Source organism: Polyodon spathula, chromosome 3 (assembly GCF_017654505.1).
Source record: "Polyodon spathula isolate WHYD16114869_AA chromosome 3, ASM1765450v1, whole genome shotgun sequence".
Classification (NCBI taxonomy): domain Eukaryota; kingdom Metazoa; phylum Chordata; class Actinopteri; order Acipenseriformes; family Polyodontidae; genus Polyodon; species Polyodon spathula.
Window position 1 is genome coordinate 96,754,370 of NC_054536.1, and position 13,477 is coordinate 96,767,846.

The 13,477-nt window shown below is 41.4% G+C and overlaps 1 pseudogene; it reads left to right on the plus strand.

Moving 5' to 3' along the window:
- Positions 1-7,941, plus strand: part of LOC121309654 — a 36,892-nt pseudogene extending 28,951 nt beyond the window's left edge.
- The last annotated feature ends 5,536 nt before the right edge of the window (positions 7,942-13,477 follow it).

A 13,477-nucleotide genomic window follows, 5' to 3' on the forward strand; every position in this document is an offset into this window, starting at 1 on the left:
TTGGGGGAAGTTGAAATCCCCCATTAGTATGGCTTCTCCTTTGCTACACACATTTCTAATGTCATTGTATAACAGATTATTGTGCTCACCGTCTGAATCTGGCGGTCTGTAGCATGCTCCTATTATTATGCCTTTTGAATTTTTGTCTGTTATTCTGACCCATATTGATTCGGTTTTATTTTCTTTGTCCAGGTTTAACACCTGGGCTTCAAGACTGTTTCTTATGTATAGCGCTACCCCTCCTCACTGGTGGGGAACTTGTGTATCTATTCAAAACCAATAATTTCTCAGTTGGAGTCTTGTTTACAGGTTACAGGATTGCATTGGTGTGATTTGACCTAATGTCATTAGTGACAGTGCTGCTTAAAAACAGTACACTGTTTAAGCCATTGACCTCATAAGGGACTGACTTTGTCACTCTGGGAATATTCATAACTACTCAGTTTACCACGCAACCACTCATAGCAATCGTGGCAGTCATTAAAAGTACTATAATGATACAGCTTGCTGACAGATTATTCATTTGCCGACTGACTAATCGAAAACTATGAGGAAACTACTCCCAGATCTAGTTTCAATTGAAAAGGCATTCAGCTTTGTGTCTGGAATGTGTGGAAATTAAAGGGGTTTTCCTTTTCTTTTTTAAATTTGTAAGGTTTGTGGATTTATGATCTCCTTTCTTCAGTTCTTTTCTGGTGTTTTGTATCTCTGTTTTGTATCTCTGTTCAGTGCTCAAATGAAATGAATTTTATACTATAAGTTTTAGGCTATGATGTAATCTGTGTAGATTGCACTACAGGAGAAAAGCATTTGGGATCACATTTAAAAGTGAACATAATTGTGGGACACTGCAAATCTGAAATACTATAACAATGTATTGAGTTTCAATTCATCCTGCAGTAGATCATGACAATTCAGTAGTAGAGTGTTGTCTGCACTTTCTTTCAGGTCACTTGAACCTCTCTGAAGTAGGTGGGGGTGCCACCCCAAAGCTGTGGTGTGCTGTGAGTGACGGCAAAGTGGTGGTGTTTGATGAAACAAGCTGGTCTATGCAGCCGAATTGCATTCAAGTGGGAACTTCAAAACTGGTAAGGAAAGCAGAGAAGCAGCCTGTAGCAGAACAAAGCTCTGCCCTTTAATTGGCAGGGATGGGGTTAACTTCCCCTACCTGCCTGGGTTTATTATGTTCAGGTGGCTGGGGTTGATTAGTTGATTAGGTTGATTGACGATCAATCAGCGCCCAGCCACCTGATATAAAAGGAGGCCTCTGCTTCTCATTTGGAGAGAGGGAGCTGAGGAAGCAGGTTGGGTTTTTTTTTTTTTTTGGTTGTTTGGAAAGTTTGAATCCAGTGAAGGCATTGCCCAGCCTGGAAATTGTTATTTTTGTAAGTTTTGCTTTTTGTCTTTCTATGTGTTTAAATGGCTTTGTTTTGGCCCTTGTGCCCTTTCATTTTTGTGTTTATTTATAATAAAATAGTTATTTTTTTGAACTGCAGTCTGTCTCTGGGCCCCTTTCCACTCGCCAGCCTGCCACACAGCCAAAAGCCATTAACGTCATAGAGACTTTCAATTGTGAATCTCTTCATTAAATATAGAAACAGAAATACCAACTTGTGTTATTGCTAGCTTTGCCTTGGAAACTGACTCAAAACAGTGAGACCTAAACGGAAAACAAAAAAGCAAAAATGCAAAGATAACCCCACTTTGCACACAGTCCTAGGAATAGCTGATTGGATGTGGTTTAAACAAACCTTCAAAAATAAATGCTCAACTAGCTTTGATTTAACATTTTCTTCTTTTGAACAGATAGGTTTGTCTTGGGACGTTGCTAAATTGCTCCCAAATGTGTACTAAAGCTGGTTAGTTTCTGATGAAATCACACAAAAGGATTGGGAGTGGAGTAATAGTATGTGTCTCTCAGTGTGTGGGTGTGGGAGTGACATCATCTTATTTCTGTGAGAATTCTTTCACATTTGGATTTTTTTTTTTTTTTTTTTTTTTTTTGTGAATTGCCTCACTATGATTCCGTGTCTTACACACGCAAGTTCTTAATAGAATAAGGGCTCTTGAGTATAGCTCTGTATTGTCTCAATTTAGCCAATCCAGTGACTGAAAAAATTCTACAACTTTCCAGTTCTTGTGTTGCCCTCTGGTGGTTAGTTTTCACCTGGCAGGGTTTTGGGTATTGTTAACTATCTTTACTGCATGGCAGACAGATTCCAGCACATGTATTTGGCTTAGATAGTTGCTAAGGCCAGCTTTCTAAATGTTTTAGCAATATCTTTACAATGTTCTTGAGCAATTGATGAAGTGTTTGATAAACAGGTAACGACAGTGGTGGTGCATGTGTTCTTCTGTGCAGAATTGCATGTTGTGGTTGGAGCAGAAAAAAGTTTGGCTCGGTTCCCAGGATGCACCGTTTATATTATAAACACTGTGAGCATGTCGTGTAACACACAGCTCACAGATCACCGCAGTGAAGTCACTGACATGGTCATCGAGGACAGCAATGACAAGTTCAGGTAAGATACACAACAAGTGCAGCCTTCTGGTATATAACAATTCTCTAAGTCACTAACATTTCATATGACCACAGTGCTACAAAACTGAAAGTTTAACTTACCACTGCTGCATGCTTCCTAACAATTCAATGTATAGGGTTTTACTTTTTTTTTAATAACATGTCAAAGAATGAAAAAGTTAGCATTGTTTGTCTGTCAATTTTTGGTTAACTAATTAATGAAATCTTTTGCTAATCGATTACATCTTGGCTTTTGCCAAAGCTGTTTGTCTTGGTATGTTAGAGTTCAATGTAAGTGCTTTTAATTGTACTGAATGTTTTGGAGTAGGGTGTTGCTACTGTTCGGTATCATAGTCTCTTTAGTGTGGCTGGGTGTCCCTGTAACGTGTTGTGATGGTACAGGCAGGGGGGCAGGACAGTAGCTGGTGTCCTCAGCTAGCTTTGCAGTAAAGAGGGTTGATCCCGATATATTCAGTTCATTTAGTTTTGCATTCTGTTTATTTTCTTGATTTAATAAAAGTGTGCCACTTAGTTTTGTGTAACATTTCAGGGTTTTGCTTGAGGAATGAGCCTTTTCTTGATGGGTCATATTAAATAAAAAATGCAAACACAATATTGTTGTGTTTGTTCTTAACCTGTTTTGTAAAGAAATCAAACAATTATCTTTATTCCATGCACCTAAACATATCACAGGCCATTACTTCCATTGCATGCTCCTGGCATCAGGGCGACAGGAGGGATGAAAGAATGCCCTTCAGTGTTTGTGGCATTGGTAGAGCGTCACATAATTTACAGCACATGCATTCAGTTTTCCATTTTTGTTTTGTTTGAATTGCTCTAGTCAGATACAGGCATACTCCTGCAGTGCAAATGGGATTCTAGTTACCTGGGATGTCTTCACACTTAAAGTGAAGAATCAGTTCCATGCGGAAAGTCACAGGCTCACTTCTATATGCCTGTTCCATGGCACGTTTTGGTGTTGTAAGTATGTTGTTATCTTAAAGGGGTTGAAAATGAATGCAATATTGTTTAGTTCTAATACAGTTCCTGATACCAGTATTGTAATACTGATCTACAGTAGTAGTAGGAAGCCATTCAAATCTACTACTCTGCTTTCAGTCTCAGTTTTTGCACCATTTGATAGCATCTGTATTTTGATGTCTTTTTATTAGACATTTCAAAATCATCTTTTAATAGACATTTCAAAATCATCAGGAGAGAAACATAATCATGCCCTCGCCCTTAAGTGATAAAAACATTTACTGTATGTGTCTGTGGCCAAAAATGAGGACTTCTGAGCTAGAGAAATACTGAGGCACAGTATAATTGAACTGTTTAATTGTTCACTAATTAGCTGTGTTTGTACACTGTTCTGTAGGTGCTGGGGAGTGTGTCATGGGGCTGAGGAAGAATGGAATGCCGTACTGCAGGATGCTGCTTCCTGACCAGCCCGGATACATTGCTGCTGGGTTCAGCTGCTTTCAACTTTTTATCAAGGTAGGTGATTTTTCCTATAGGATACACTAAGTTAAAACTTAATGAATCTACTAACCCCAAGCAATAAAAAACAAAAAACAAAAGAAACAGAAGTCTGCACATATTTCAGTGGCATATATGTAGTTACATGGTCATTTTTGGTTTGTGCTTGTTTGGTTTCAGTCTGAAAGCAGTTGTTACCATTTCTTTGATGTACGTGCTGAAGTAGAAACTTTCAGCACTAATGGCTTGATTCGATCAACATACAGAGCAAGGTGTGTGGGTACCTGCTTTTACTGTATACGCATTATATCCACCATAACTTTGGTCACCAAGATACAGTGCTTATAGAAAGTCTGTACCCCCTTGAAATTTCTTTTACATTTTGTTGTGTCAGTGCCTCCACTTGTCGACACACCATACGCCACATTAAGGGGGAAAACAGTTTTTATTGAGAAAAAAAACTATATATTAAAAATATAAAACTGAAAGATCATAATTGGATAAGTCTCCACCCCCCTGAGTTAATACTTGGTGGAAGAACCTTTGGGATAGGTCTCTACCAACTTTGCATACCTAGATTTGGCAATATTCGACCATTCTTCTTTACAAAGCTGTTCAAGCTCTGTCAAGATCCTTGGGGAACATTGATGGACAGCAATCTTCAAATCATGCCACAAATTTTTGACTGGATTTAGGTCGGGGCTCTGACTGGGCCACTCAAGGACATTTACCTTTTTGTTCCTTAGCCACTCTGGTGTAGCTTTGGCTGTGTGCTTTGGGTCGTTGTCATGCTGAAAGGTGAACTTCCATCCCAGTTTCAGCTTTCTTGCAGAAGGCAGCAGGTTTTCCTCAAGGACATCTCTGTACTTTGCTTCATTCGTTTTCCCTTCTGTCCTGACAAGTGCCCCAGTCCCTGTCGATGAGAAACATCCCCGTAACATGATGCTGCCACCACCATGTTTCACAGTATGGATGGTGTTCTTTGGGTGATGTGCTGTGTTGGGTTTGCGCCAAACATAACACTTTGCATTTAGGCCAAAAAGTTCAATTTTAGTTTCTTCATACCACAAATCTTTTTGTGACATGACTACAGAATCTCCTGAATGTTTTTTTTTTTTGCATACTTCAAATGGGATTCATGGTGGGCTTTCTTGAGTAATGGCTTCCTTCTTGCCACGCTACCATACAGGCCAGATTTGTGGCGTGCTTGGGGTATTGTTGTCACATGCATACTTTGACCAGTCTTGGCCATAAAAGCCTGTAGCTCTTGCAAAGTTGCCATTGGCCTCTTGGTAGCCTCTCTGATTAGTCTCCTTGCTCGGTCATCCAGTTTGGAGGGACGGCCTGATCTATGCCGGGTCTTAGTGGTGCCATACACCTTCCGCTTCTTAATGGTCGTCTTGACCGTGCTCCAAGGGATATTCAAGGCCTTTGTTATTTTTTTTTTTTACCTATCCCCTGATCTGTGACTTTCAACAACTTTGTTCCAGAGTTCTTTTAAAAGCATCTTGGTGCTCATAGTAGAGTCTTTGCTTTGAAATGCACTACCCAGCAGAGGGAACCTACAGGAACTGCTGAATTTATCCTGAAATCATGTGAATCACTACAATTTAACACAGGTGGAGGCCACTTAACTTGGTGTGTGATTTTGAAGGCGATTGGTTACACCTGAGCTAATTTAGGATTGTTATTACAAAGGGGGGTGGACACTTATCCAACCAAGCTATTTCAGTTTTTATTTTTAATTAATTTTCTACAAATTTCTAAAATATTTTTTCACTAGGCAGTTGTGCAGTAGGATGTGTAGATAAATGAAAAAAAATAAAGTATTTTAATGCATTTTAATTCCAGGCTATAAGGCAACACAATGTAAATATTTTTAAAGGGGGCGTAGACGTTCTGTAGGCACTGTAAGTATTAACTTTACCATGTGAAAGAATGCCCCCATTATTATCACATGGTTGAGTACCAATCCACGTGTATTATCACATTGCTGAGTACCAGTCCACGTGTATTATCACATTGCTGAGTACCAGTCCACGTGTATTATCACATTGCTGAGTACCAGTCCACGTGTATTATCACATTGATGAGTACCAGTCCACATGTATTATCATTGTTGAGTACTATTCCACATGTATTATCATATTGTTGGGTACCAATCCACGTGTATTATCATCGTTGGGTACCAATTCACGTGTATTATCACATTGATGAGTACCAATTCACGTGTTATCATTGAGTACCAATCCACATATATTATCACATTGTTGGGTATCAGTCGATGTGTATTATCATTGTTGAGTACTATTCCACATATATTATCACATTGTTGGGTATCAGTCGATGTGTATTATCATTGTTGGGTACCAATCCACGTGTATTATCATTGTTGGGTACCAATCCACGTGTATTATCATTGTTGGGTACCAATCCACGTGTATTATCATTGTTAGGTACCAATCCACGTGTATTATCATATTGCTGAGTACCAATCCACATGTATTATCATTGAGTATCGTTCCACGTGTATTAACACATTGTTGAGTACCAATCCACGTGTATTATCATTGTTGAGAATCATTCCACGTGTATTAACACATTGTTGAGTACCAAGCCACTTGTATTTTAACTGTGATTTATTAATGGTGCTTTACTCTCATCTGCTCGATATCTAATTCATTTTATCAACTTCTTATATTCAAGATCTTTTATCTCATTGACTCGTCTTCAACTCGTGTCCAATGAACTTCACCTTCTGTCATTTTCCAACCAATCACATGAACTGATGGAGCTTCTAGTGCTGCATACTACAATCCCATAGCGCACTGCAGAGACCTGGTGCACATTGGGAAAGTGGCACGTTGAGGAGGGAAAGGCATTGCTTAATAACACCACAATGATCATGCTTGATGTAGAAGAATATTCAACAATTGTGTAAAGGATGGAAAAGCATTGCTTCTTATTGTGTAATGAACACATTTAACAAGTTTCAGCCTGTTTTACCAAATACCTGCCATCAAAATAACTTGTTAAAGAGAATTACTTCTAAAACCTGAGGTTGTTGTTGCTATTACTATTTTCTTTTAGCGTGACCAGCTGTGGACTGCTTCTGCTAAACGTGGTCAGCTTTGTGTCTGGCATGTTAAAGACCCGTCCAAACCCTTTCACAGAATCCAGCTGCAGGACTGCATGGGGGTCAGCTGCATGATAAAAGTCAAGAACCAGGTAACTTTTAGATTGTTTAGACTTTCTATATACCGTACAGACATGTATTTCAGAAGAAAAAACAATCTGATGCCTTTTTTGTTAAATGTTGTTTATTTCGTCAGATCTGGGTTGGCGGCAGGGGTAAATCGCAAGGTAAATCCAGCGGAAAGACCTATGTGGTGGACATAGAGAAGCACAGTGTGGAGAAGGAGCTGGTGGCCCACTTAGACACTGTGCAGGCACTGTGCTCTGTGGAGGACAGATATGTGCTGAGTGGCTCCTCTTGTAAAGATGGTAAAGTGGCTATCTGGAAGGTGGAATGAAGATGCTTTGCAACCTGAATCGATCCAACACTCTACAGTAATTGAACCTTCTGCAGAACCCATCTCCTCCTCAGTGGAGGATGTGAGAAAACAAATGAATCGATCCAGCTCCAGTTTCACAGCTGACTTTGAACTGGGTCTAGCTTTGTCCTATATTGTGGATTTTGGTCCTCTACTCTAAACATTTGTACCGCTGCAGCCTTAGACCATAGACCAATTGCCCTTACAAAGAGACTTTTCTAAAATGTATGCACTACAGCTGATATGTTACAGTTAATTTGTATCTGAGTGTTTCATCACTAAAATGGAAAAGCCCTTAACTGTATGTTAAAATACTTTGTATAACTTCTAGTTAAAGCAAATATTTCCTGCATGAAGCTACTAGCTGCATTTAGTTTTCTGTTCACTGCATACATTTTCAATGGTTTATGTCAAATCAAGGAAAAACCCTTTTTTTATGGGATATTATTTTTAAAATGTAAAGTGTATATAGACAGTTTGGCGAGTTGATGCAGTTTTTAATTGTAAATCTGTATAACTCGTCTTCTTTTTGTCTTATACTGCCTTTCCTGTTTGTCTTTAATCCTTTTTTAAAAATCTCCTTTTAACTTGTCATTTAAATGTACCCTAATTAAATAGGTAATTTAAATGTATTGAAAATAGGTTGTTTTCCCTGCAGTACTGTGAGCGGGTACATGTATATTATGTGTTAGGATCCCAAGTCGAAATACAAGCTGGTGGGCTCATCTCTAGTACATCTCATCATACATGGGAACGTACATAATTTATGAAAAGTTAAGTTGAAATCGTATAGCCAATTTACATATTCACATGTTCAATGGTTTCAGATGCAGTCAGTACTAGCCAAAAAGCTGGTGCATCTTGTTTTGTTTTATATGTTGATGCTACATCAATAATAATAATAGTACATCTATTTCTGTATATATTTCCATTTGTTTCCAATACCCTGTTAGCTCCAATAGCACCATGAAGAAAATACTCCACTGAAACAAATGTGAAGACACAGTCAGTGTCCTAAGGGTATAGACACTGCTTATAAATAATAAGTAGGATGGGGTACTTTTTAATGTGTTTTTTATTTTTATAATTGAATTACAATATGTGGATTCCTCACCAAACTTCCAGAATGAGAATGCCTTTAAATACCTATTAAAGTGATGATCCCTTTTGACTCTTTATGTTTTTTAATTCAACACTAGATGGCAGCCTTTGAACTTTATTTTCTTATAGAAACATATAGCTGCTCTTATACAGTATTACCACCAGAGGGAGACCATCCTCTTCTCTTCCAGTTTCAGACTTGTGAGAACATGGTGTAAGTGTAAACCATTAATGTTATCATATATTCCCAGTGACAGCTTTGAAGAAAAACCTCCATTTGACATCAGTCTGGGGAAGTCTCTCCAAGACAGTCACCTCATTTGTAATTGTTAGTACCTATTTCTATTTAAGCCCCGATCACTTGCACCTTCGCTATCTAGCGTTTAGTTTTTGTAGCAAACGCTCAGACGCCGTCTTTTTGTGCTTCACCGCTAATCCACACTTCATTGCCTTTCACTGAAGGTCAATTCTCTGCACAGCGCTCCCAAGATATTATCAAATATTTTCCTACCTGCTCCGGTGCTGCTTCTCATCATTCAGCTTCTCCATTCGGCTGCAGGAGCTCCAGAGTTAGTCCTTCCTGCTCTTTCCAGCCTCCAGCCCAGCAACAGCACCGTCCAAACCGCAGCTTCATTTCTCAACTCGTCTGCGTCTTTATTAGACAGACTGCCCCTCCACTGAAACCTCTAAAGCTCCTTCAACAGGACATCGACATTCCCGTCGGCAGCGTTTGCCTTGCCATAATTCCTCTTTTTAATCCACCACAAAGATCTGTCAGCTGAACATTCCTTTACTCTTCGCTTGCAATCAAGCGCCCCTCCTCCGCTCCCAGAGCCCGCACAAATTATCGTTCCTTCAGAAGATCCTGCCCTGGATTTCTATTAGCTACGTTCAACATTTTAAAGACCTATCCAGTCGATTTCTTACTCCATTTCAACATGTGGCGGCTCGTGCTTTTGACTGGTCACAACATGCTCCAACAACACTGCTGTTCTGCAACTTTTCCAACGGCGCCACTCAGTCCGTGGCTACCACGACAACGGCCTCATTGCGTGACTGCGGGGAGTGGTAAATCGCCATGGTGACCAGGCAGCTTCATCCGCACTGCGAGCTCCGTGCCTCAGTACTGCAATCTTCTGGCTTGCTGCTGCTGCGCTTTCACAATCTGCGAGGGTTCGTTCAACTTGCTGAATTGTGACATCTAATACTGTATTAATGTATTTATATACATGACTAACTGTCCTAAAACACATAACGAAGATATTCAAATCTAAAAAGATACGCAATTGTTGTTCTACACCGACAAGGATTTTAATCACAATAACCAAATATATTCTACCCGGCTTCGCACAAGCCAATGGTTAATTCCAATCATAACCGCTAGATGGCAGTATAACACCACAAATTTTATACAGTCTCTAAGCTGGTTTGCTATCACTGTGAAGCTCGCATGCTCCAGCTTTTGTATACATTCCTGCAGTGTCACTCTGAGCGAATGCAGGAGTCCCCCTCCTCTTCAACCTTTTGTAGCAACTGACGTTCTCAAATTTCAACTCTTCCCCTCTTCAAGGACCTGGTCATGAAGCAACCTTACTCAGCTGTTTTTGAGATGCTCAGTATCTACCATCATAGTAACATCCTGATTCCCTGCATCACACATCCATTCCTATGACTTATTCCTGTTCCTAGATTCGTGTTTCCTCATCTGGCACTGCTCCTCCAATCCGACCAGCTTCATCAAAGTCATCATTTCATCAACGCGAGCCGCTAGTCAGTCATGGAACCATGTCCTACGATTTATCAACAATGTCCTCCTACCCCCAATAAACAATAAACTGCTCCCGACCAATCAATAGGTTTTGCAGACACCTCGGAGCAACACATTCTTCATCCTCTCCTGTTCTGCAGTGGTCTCAGATCTTTTGGGTCTTCATCTCTGCCCAAAAGCAGCCCCATCTCTGGCTCCATCTAAATCGGCCTTCACTGAAAGACCAATATCTACTGCATTCAGCAGATCCCTATTCTCTGCAGCAGACCACCGCACTCTATCGATGGTAGTCCTCCGTTCTCTATTGCAGATCTCTGCTCTCACGGCTGGGCCTCTGCACACTACTGACAGCACTCCATTGTTTTCTTCCTCAGACCTCTACTGTTAATTGCTCCTCACTATAGCAGATCTCCACTCCCTCTTCAGATCAGCTCACTACTGCAGCTGCAAAAGTTGCTCTAGTTTACTGTTTAAATCAGCAACTGCACTTCTCCAGAGCCTACAATGCTCCAGCCTTCCTCCAATACGACGATTGTGGCAGCATTCCCACTATCAAGGCTAACGCTAATCCCCATCTAATCAAAATGCGGGGCACTTCCTCAGCAATCCTATTCATATCTCCACTCATCCTCCCAAATGTTACAGCATTAATACTTTGTTTGAGATGTGGTACGAGACTGGAAATCTGTCTTGATTATGAGCTAAGGATTTCCACTATTAAGAGAATAACTGGTGTTGCGAAACCCAAATCTCTGAATGTGAGTTTAACTTTTCCATTCCAAGCAGACATGACAGTAGCAAACCGTTACTATTAGAAAGGCGGCATCTCATCTCTGCCCTCATTTCTAGAATATGGGACGCAAAAGCGCCGGTGCTTCCCCAGTAGCCTATTCATGTTCGTTCAGTCCAGCTGCCACCTCAGCCCTCAGTTCCAGTTCTCCTTCTGCCTCTACTTTCGGTATCCAAGTTCAGTCAGTTGGTCCCATTTGCTTCCACAACCCCCATCCAGAATCCTCAGCTTCTCCAGATGCTATTTGACTGAATCCTACTCTCAGTAACCTCCTTCAATCTGCTCAGCATTACATGTCTGCAGCCCTCCACCTTGTTCAAGCTCCTATTCTACAGCCTGCTTGGTGTTTTCAATCTTCTGTGCCCAGATTCGAATAATCATAGCCCTTCAATCAAAACCTGGCTCTCATGGTCCGTGCTAGGGATTCTCTCCAACTCCCTCCAGTATCTCCATATTCAGCATTCCGCCTGACCCTCTGTGGGATTTTTAAGAGCTTTCCCGCTGCCTCACCTTCCTGTCTGTCTATATCAACATATATTCTCCATTTGCTAATTTCCACTCTTCAGAAAAGCCGCTTCTCCCCCTACAATGATTTACTCCTCTATCCTCTCATCAGCCTTCGAGCAGACCTCTGTCCAGTCCTCACCCTATCCTCCAGGTGGATGGTCCCTCGGTCCACCCTAGCCTCCTCGCAGACCCCTCCTCCCTCCATGGAGCAGGGCTCCCTCGTAGTGAAACACGCCCCCTCCCCTGCCCCCAGCACTAATTCATTTGTCCTTCTAGTCTTTTGTTTGTTATGCGCTGGCATGTGCTGTCTTTTGTTTGTCTCACGGTGTGGGAGATTTGGTGAGGAGCCAGGGGTCCATCCTTTTGGAGGGGCAAGTGATCTCACTTCCCTGACCTCAGGGCAGGCTTCAGCCTCCCTTGACCTTCAAGGGAGTTCTCACCATGTGAGTCAGAGCAGACCCCCGGCCACACTGTTCTTTCGCAGCTCCTGCGCTTATCTTGCCTCACTCAAGGCTCTGTTCTATACTCTGTCTCAGTACGGGACGTGGCTACTCATGCTCGAATCCCAATCAAATCGAGTCCGCTTTTTCCCATACTAACCTCTATGCCTTGTTCTTATCTGAGGTCCCAGACAGCATGAAGTCTCGGCCAATTGGGGGGTCTAACGAACGCCCCTTTATAGAAGTCTCAGATGCCGAGTACCTCTCCCTCTCTAACTTCTTTCGTGTCCCGGTCTTCCGGGACCGTCTCCCTCTGAGGGGCGGCTCCCCGAGTTATAACCCTCATATGTGTTTTCAGTTGCTGGGTCCTTCGGCCCTGGGTCGTGTCGGCATCGCCTCCCTCAGTCAGTGACCACTTTCTGTATCCTGTCTTCGGTTGCTGGGTCCTTCGCCCCTGGGCTCGTGTCGGCATCGCCGCCCTCAGTCAGTGACCATCCTTCTGTCCGGTTTCAGTTGCTGGGTCCTTCGCCCCTGGGTTTTGTCGGCATTGCCGCCCTCAGTCGGTGACCACCTTCTATCCTAGCTTCCATGTCCAGCTTTGCTGGTCTGCTACTAGAGTGGTCCTCACCTCCTCTTCTATCCTAGGTCCGGTCCTTTCTAGCCGGCACTCTCTCCTACTTATCGCTCCCTTCTACTGCTTCTGCCCTATCCCTAGCTCACGATCCGTGAAATGGTGTTAAACAAAATATCTCAATAATATATATATATATATATATATATATAATATTTTTATGATGTCTCAATCCTAAAATTCTAGGTGATGCAAAACGTTTGGCCACAGCTGTAGGTCAAAAGAGCCTGTTTTTGCCTTTCTCAAAGTACCATTGACCCAACAATGACCTGCTGAGGATTCACATGTATTGGACAGGAGTCCATTGTGAAGACACTTAGGGGTAGATGTACTGAAGTGTTGCGTTTGTCGCAATCGTTGCAAGTCACATGCAAACCAGTTGGAAGTGTAGCGGACATGTACTAAACAAACAAAACGCTGTTAGTATCATTTTAACAAATGCTTTACAGCCGCAGTTCTTATTTTTCCTTTAGCTTTAAATTAATAATTCTGGGCATTCCTGCATAAAACAGGGTGGAGATTGAGGGATCAAAAATATTGTATTGAGATGAACTAAAGCTGCAGGCAATTGCAACACTTACATTTGCATCAATTTGTTAAGAACTTTTGAAAGCATGTGTTTTTTTTCTTTTCTTTTTAAAATTTAGTGGACGCCAATTATTTGTATTGTTTTCTCCCCAGTTTAA